Genomic DNA, 8226 nt, shown 5'->3' on the forward strand with positions numbered 1-8226 from the left:
CATTTGTCTCTGATTTTCTGATACAAAAGCAGCCCCTCACCGTGGTCCCCCCCTCTTGCTTCTCTGGACTAATAATAGTCCTTTGTGGCTGAGAATTTGGGTCTGATGATGTCCTATATATGACTCCAGGTTGGTAACTCTCCTTACAATATGAACTTCAGAGAATTCTGCCTACAGATATACGCATAATTAAAAGAAAAATATGTGTTTTTGACCTTTTGGCAACTTTTTGATTCTGTTGTTTTTGTGGCAAGAAGAAATCTAGGAAATGCTGATTTTTGTCTAGTTAGGGTTTCTATTGCTGTGAAGAGACACCATGATCATGGCATGGTATTTAATTGGAGCTGGCTTACAGGTTCAGATGTTTATATTCTCATTGTTGCCATGGTAGGAAGCATGGCAGCATGACGGCAGACAGGTGCTGGAGAGGTAGCTGAGAGTTTTCCATCTGCATCAGCAGTTTGCAGGAAGTGACTACCACTGTCTTGAGCTTCTGAAACATTCATGCCCAATCCCCAGGGACACACTTACTCCAACAAGGCCACATCTCCTCCAACAATGCCACACTCCTCTCCTAATAGTGACACTCCTGTGAGTCTATGGGGAAATTTTTTACTCAACCACCACAATTGTTCAGTTAAATCACAGACAGAAACACTTCATTTGGATGCTTTATGTGAAATATTCCATTTCCATTGTGACAAGGGATTTTCCTAGTTTTCTGGGAGGTGAAAATCAAGCAGGCAAACACCTAATCAATAAGTTGTAGACATGAACAGAACCTGAACGTGCCCAGTCAAGTTCTCATTTTTTGTTATATCTTTGTATACTGCTACTAGCAATTAATTTGTTTTAGTTTGCTTTTTGTTTTTTTCAAGACAGGGTTCTCTGTTAATGTATACGGCAAAAAAGGAATGGAAGTTTGACACACAGCTCAGTGCTTAAAACGACTTGTTGCTTTTGCAGAGGACCAGGGTTTGATTCCTAGCACTTACATGGTAGTGCACAACCATCTGTAATTCAAATTTCAAGACATCCAATGTCCTATCCTGGCCTCCACATGAAATAGACACACATGTAGTGCACAACACAAATAAAACAATAAAATAAGTAAATTAAAAACCATTTTAGGGGGAAAGAAATCGTGTGAAAATTCTGTGTATACTTCAAACAGCTGATAAAAGATACAGAAGAATGGTCTATACTAGTAAAAGTCACACTCAAAGGAGACAAAGGAGCAAACAAAGAAAAACCCCAAGAAGCCCAAGTGACATGTGGAAATCAAAATTGATTGAACACTACCTGTGGGTAGGAAAAGGAAATGAAAGAATAATATAAAAAAGAGAATGAAGGAAACAAAGGCTCATAACAATACTTTTGGGGATATAATGATATTTTATAGACAAGTTAAGTTAATGACATAGAGAGAATTGATTCAATAAGTTTGACAGCTAAAGGATTAAAGCAATTTTGGAGAGAGAGAAGATATCAGAGACCCAAACTAAAGCTGAGGCTCTGATAATAAAGAGTCCCCAAAGTGTCAAAGACAAAAATCAACGATATACCGCAAATAAAAATTTTTCCAGAAAATAAAACAAGATAAGAGATGTGGGCCTAGAGGCATAGGCTTTTAATCCCAGATCTTTATGAATCTTGGGTGGGAGTAAAAGCATTTAAGGGTAAACTGAGTAACTTAGAGTGAAATGAATGAAACAGAGATGGGGGATGAGCGGTCAGTGGGAGAGTACTTGTCTGTATGTTTGAGGCCATGGGTTCAGTCTCTAGCAATGGCAATGATGATGATGATGATGATGATGATGATGATGATGATGAAACCTGAAACATGGAATCTGCATAAGTAAAAAGATAGATAATAACTAACAGGAATCTATCAACATCAAGACATTACCTCATCCATTATTAGACTAATATTACTCCAAACCTGAGTTTGCATCCACAGAATCCTTGTAAAATGTTGGGTGTTTCTATAGGTAAGATGATAATGCCAATATGGTGTGGGTTTGTACTATAGGATTATTAGAGTTTGCTGGTTGCCTGGTTTCAGGTTTACTGATAAAACAAGAAACTCATCACCCTCCTTGGCCTCTATACATGTGGTCAACCACACCCCCTACCACAACATCCACTCAGCAGGCAAGAATCTGAGTATGATGTATTAGTGCCTTCAATCTCAGCACTGGGGAGGCAGAGGCAGGCAGACCTCTGTGAGTTTGATATCAGCCTGGCCTACATAGTGTGTTCCAGGCCAGCCAATGAAACAGATTAAGAACCTGTCTCAAAAATCAACCACCCACCCACCCAACCAAACAAAATCCCAACCCAGTAAAACAAAAAACAATCAAAAACCCTAAAAAAATGTAGACAGGAAAAGATATTTGAGAGACAGTTGCAATACCATAGGGTTATACGGGAAAACTTCTCAGGTAAGTTGTAAACTCAGCTGAACATGTTCTTACAGAACCAGAAGAAGACAGCTGTATAGGTATTTGCACCAAACATAGTAGGAGCTCATGGAAAGAAAAGGCAGTGCCCAGGCAGTGGTGGCACAAGCCTTTAGTCCCAGATATCAGGAGGCAGAGTCAGGCAGATCTCTGCATGTTGTAGACTAGCCTGGTCTACAAGAGCTAGTTCCAGGGCAGCCTCCGAGAAACCCTGCCTTGAAAAAATGCTTCCCCCCCAAAAAAAGAAAGGAAAACAAAGCAAGGAAAGGGCAGCATGCATGACACAGACCCTCAGGAAAACAAAATACTACATTTGAAGCAGGCAGTTATAGGTATTCCATTAGTTGTCACAGGAAATGCTGCTGCCTCTCTGACGTAAGTGAAATAGGCTATTGGGTCACTTGAAGTTCAGTCCAGCTTGTAACAGCAGAACTCAAGGTACCTGTGATGGCTATTCTTGGTTGTGAACTTGACTGCCTCTGCTACAATCCAGAAATGGAGGGCATAGCCCTGATCCAGGTCTTAATCTGGAAGACACCAATTTTGTTTTTTTTTTCGAGACAAGGGTTTCTCTGTGTAGCTTTCGTGCCTATCCTGGCACTCCCTCTGGAGACCAGGCTGGCCTTGAACTCACAGAGATCCGCCTGCCTCTGCCTCCCGAATGCTGGGATTAAAGGCGTGTGCCACCAACGCCTGGCTGTTTTTGTTTTTTGAGATAGGATTCCTCTGTTTAAAAGACCTGCCTGCCTCTGCCTGGATTAAAGGCGTGTGCCACCAACACCCAGCAAGACACTGGCTTTTTATTAAGAATTTGAGATGAAAAAACTTGTCCCTTTTATTCAGATCTGGGCCATACCTTTTGCTGCAAGCCTATATAAGGACAATGGAAGAAAAAAGGATCATTCTTTCCCTGCTTGCCCTCGTCTTGTCAGCATATGCATTCCTTCACTGGCATTGGAGTCTACTCCAATGGGATTGCAGGATATACAGAAGACCAGATGACACAAACCACCTTGTGGTACTGAGTGAGTAATTACTGGGTTCTTGAATTTCCATTCTGAGATAGCTATTTTTGGACTATAACCTGTAAGTCATTCCAGTAAATTCATATGTGTGTGTATATCATATAGTCATATATATTCATTGTATAAGTTTTGTGATTCTAGAGAACCCCAACTTGATATTTTAGGACTCTTCAAAGTTTCTGAGTAGTCAGGCTGCTCTGCTTGCTAGTCCCTCAATCAAGACAGCTGTGGCTGCAGGAAGGTCTAGTTTCAAAGACCAAAGCAGAATAGAATGTATACAGTGTTGGTGATGGTTGGCTGTGTTCAGGGGAATATCGTATTTGTTGTTTTGTTTGTTGGTGCTTTTAGATAGGATTCCATTATTTAGCCTAGGGAAAAGTAGAGTTTGCAACCCCCCTGCCAAGGCCTCCGGAATGATGAGGTAACCATGCCTGGTACAATTGACTTATATTGTGTATACAGGTTGTATAAATATTACTCAGGTTTTCTCGGGGTAGATGGGCTAACGGGAACTCCCAAGAGCCTCCTTTGAAAGATCTTCTCAACACCTTTGATTGCTGTTTCCAATTTACCTACATTATCTGTGTAAAATAGTGTTTTACTCTGACTTTTAGAGCAATCTTCACCATAAATTAATGTAGTTGAACACTGGCCATTTATTTTAACTTCTTTTTTGTAGGGACTACCAAATTTGTCACCCATTTTTCAAACGGTTTTTAATTATGTTTGTTGAAATACTTAACTGGATTTGTTGTTCTTTTGTAAAACTTTTAAAATGAGAAATATCCAGTGCGAGATGGGGCTGGCCCTGGCTCGATGGAAGATGACCTCTAGAGAGCACATTAACCAGTTTATTAGAAGGCAGTAGAGATGAGAGGAGACAGGAAAGTTAGAGAGACAGAGAGAGTGAGAGAGCAAGGAGAGAGAGGAAGGCAAGGGAGAGAAGTGTGTAAGAGAAGTAGTGTTCGACCATTGGAAAAAGAGAGAGAGAAGAGGGATGAGGATGCAGGTTTCAAAGGGGTGGCTTGCATATGCACAGAGTCCCTACTCAGCCCTGTTACGAGTGATGTAGCCATGAAGTAGCCGTCAACACAGGGTCCTTTGAGCTACGTAGGTATCTGCCTGAGCATTTCAGGTTATATGTCATCCAAATCTCTTTGCCTGTTTTGTGGGTTTTCCCCACCTTTTTATCTAGTTTGATAAATATTAGCAACTAATGCAATTAATATGTTATAAATTATAATTTTGACTAGTTTTAATTTATTGAGTCCAAAGAAATTATATTTTTCTCATTTTTTATAAGGTTTCCATCCTTCTAGTTTTAAATTGTAGCTATTGATTATTTAGGTTTTTTGTTTGTTTGGTTGGTTGTATTGGTTTTTCAAGACAGGTTTTCTCTGTATAGCTTTGAAGCCTATCCTTGCACTCATGCTGGAGACCAAGCTGGTATTGAACTCATAGAGATCCACCTGCCTCTGCTCCCCAACCCCAGTGCTGGTATTAAAGGCTTGCACCACCAATGCCTGGTGTTATTTATTATTTAGAACAGGAAACCATGCTTCAGTCATGAGTAGTTGAAAACAGGAACCACGAGACTCAAAAAACCCATGTTGAGTTTCTTGAAAGGAAAGGGAAGAAGAAAAGTGGGAAGGGGGAGAGAAAGAAGCCGAGAAGAGAGGGGGGGAACATATGGAGATGCTCGATTAAAAGGGGAAGCTGGAGAGATGGCTCAGAGGTTAAGAGCACTGACTCCTCTTTCAGAGGTCCTGAGTTCAATTCCCAGCAACCACATGGTGGCTCATAACCATCTGTTATGAGATCTGGTGCCCTCTTCTGGTGTAAAGATATACATAGAAGCAGAATGTTGTATACACAATAAACAAATAAAACCTTTAAAAAAATAAAAAGTGGGAAGCTTGCACATGTGTACTGCGTACTTTTAAGCTTCCCCTTGATGCGTGACAAAGCCGTAACATGGACATCAACACATGGTCCTGTGAGCTGCCTAAGTATCTGCCCATATGCATATCTGACCCATTGTCAGGGGGCAGGGTATGCAAAATGCCAGGTTCCAACAGCCAGAGTTGTTATACAGAGAAACCCCGTCATGAAAAACAAAACAAAAGAAACAAACAAACCAAGATATTAATTAGCAATGCTGTTTCTATTGGATAATGTTACATATGAGGAAACTCCAGCAGATTAAGAAAGAATCCATGATATAATGAAATTAGTCAATTTTGATAGAGCTATGGCCTTTGATCAGAGAGTGGATAACTAAATAAACCTCTACAATTTATTTTTGAGTGCCGGGGATCAAACCTGGGCTCTTTCATTTGGTAGGCAATTGCTACCAAATAACCTAGTTAAACCCAAATTTCCTCTACTATAGATGGCTATATTGCAGGATTTGGAAGGACTGATTGTACCTGCTTTGATTGAATCTGGAATGAAATGCAAACATGGAGGTCAGTTTAGAACACACAAAAGTCAGAGAGATTTCGTTCCAAACAGTTGATTTACTTGAGAGAAGTAATATGTGATTATGAGACTGTGCTTCAGAAAACCAATGCTACTCCATTTTAGCATTCAGAGGTACATCTTAGTTCCTGGAAATGTAATCTGAATTCTCAGATGTAACATTAGATTGCTGTTAAATGTGATACTCCTTAACCCTTAATGGGTGGAGATAAAAGTAAAGATTAGGAAAACCCTCTATAGCATGATACACAAAATATACAGACACCGTGAATCCTGAATCATGAAATATTTTGTTACTTGCATTTTGAAATCGGAAAAATATCTTGGGCTCTTACTATAGCTCATGTTCAAGGACAAAGAAATTTCCTACCAAGTGTAAGGACTCGAGTTTGATCCTCAGCACTGAAAAATCAATTGTAGAGTGAGTAATGGGAGAATTACCAATATGAAGTCAGGTAAAAATATGAGTATTTATTAGGAAGATGCCTTACATACAGAGCAACCTAACCAGCCGGCAGGGCACGGAGTAAGTACAGCAAGCCAATGATGAAAAGGAAGAAGGGCGGTGTATGTTCCCACCCCTCACTGTTAAACCTTTCCTACCTCACCCTGAACACGCCCTCTAAGGCATGGTCAGGCATACCTGTAGCCAGCCCCTAGTAGGCATGGTTATGGTGTCAACTACAAGTGAGTTCACAAGTTAAATAAAAAAAATTCTAGTGAAATTGATCCAGGTTGCTTTCCTAACACCAGGCACTGTTGAGTGTCTAAATATTCTCTATCCTGTAAAAAAGTGTTGTGTTGGGTGTGTTAGTGCACACTTTTAATCCTAGAAGAGTATAAATAGAGGTGGGCTCAGTAGTTTACTTTAACTCAGCAGAAGCAGGCAGATGCATGCATGCAGGTGCCAGGGCAGACAAGAGTTAGAGTGAGATGGTCTCAAAAAAAAAAAAAAAAAAAACAAAAAGAAAAGAAAGTAAAACAAGCTATAAATGAATGTTCTTTTATGAAGCCATAGTAAAAGTCAGGTTGTTGGGATTAAATTATGCTAGAATTAAGATTCATAACAGTATAAATACAGACATTAAGAGGGATAAAAGAGCCAGATGTTGGTGGTGGAGGCCTTTAATCCCAAAACCCGGGAGGTAGAGGCACACGGTTCTCTGTGAGTTTGAGACCAACCCAGTCTACAGAGTTAGTTCCAGGACATCCTCCAAAGCCACAGAGAAACCCTGTGTCAAAAACAAAACAAAACAAAACAAAACAAAACAAAAAAAAAAACAAAAAGCAAAACAAGACAGATAAAAGATAGCATTAGACATAGGGTTTAAAAATAATTGCATTAGGGGTATATAAACAATTAGTGCCTTAATTATTAGGGTAAGAACTTAGATCTGTATGTTAATTATAGCAAGTTTGTATAGAGAAAAATAGAATAAAAATATGTAATTCTAGACAGATAGTGGTGGTGCACACCTTTAATCCCAGCACCCAAGAGGCAGAGGCCATTGGATCTTTGAGGTGAGTCCACCTGATTTACAGTGTGAGTTCCAGGACAACCAGGGCTACACAGAGAAACTGTCTTGAAAAAAAAAACTTAGATATATAATTCTAAATTGGATTAAAAGAAAATAAACCAAGGACCTCAGAAAGGATGTGATATAAGCATGATTTATCAGGAATGACATGATATTTTAATTTATGAAATAACAATTTCTGTTTTAATACCTATATATTGTATTAAAACATCTACTTGTGTTATTTCTATAAAGCACATAGTTAAACTATTGGATATTTATTGATAAAACATTTTAGTTTTCATTTTATTTTATTATTTTTTTGAGAAAGGGTCTCACTTTGCAACTTTGGCTGTCATAGAATTTACTTTGTAAACCAGGCTGGCCTCAATTTAGAAATCTACCTGTCTCTGCCTTGCCAGTGCTGGTAATAAAGGAAGTGTACCACCACACCCAGCTGAGTAGTGACCAGCCCGCAGCCAATAGTGCTAAGGTTTTCTTTATTTAGATACACCAGTCAAGTGCAGGCAAAAGCAAGAGGGAGGGATCTGGAACCAGCTCCAGTAGCTGGGGGAGCAGAAGAGAGAAGGGCAGGGGTCTCCACATGCAGCCCTTAAGAACCTTCTTTTATGGAGTCACCCCAGACTTCCCTTCACCGGGCCCTCATGGGCTTGTCCTGGCACATCTGTCCTGGTTGCCTGGGGCGGGGCTAGGGTGTCTCCCTACTTCCAGCCCTAATGA

Source organism: Cricetulus griseus, chromosome 9 (genome assembly GCF_003668045.3).
Source record: "Cricetulus griseus strain 17A/GY chromosome 9, alternate assembly CriGri-PICRH-1.0, whole genome shotgun sequence".
NCBI lineage: Eukaryota > Metazoa > Chordata > Mammalia > Rodentia > Cricetidae > Cricetulus > Cricetulus griseus.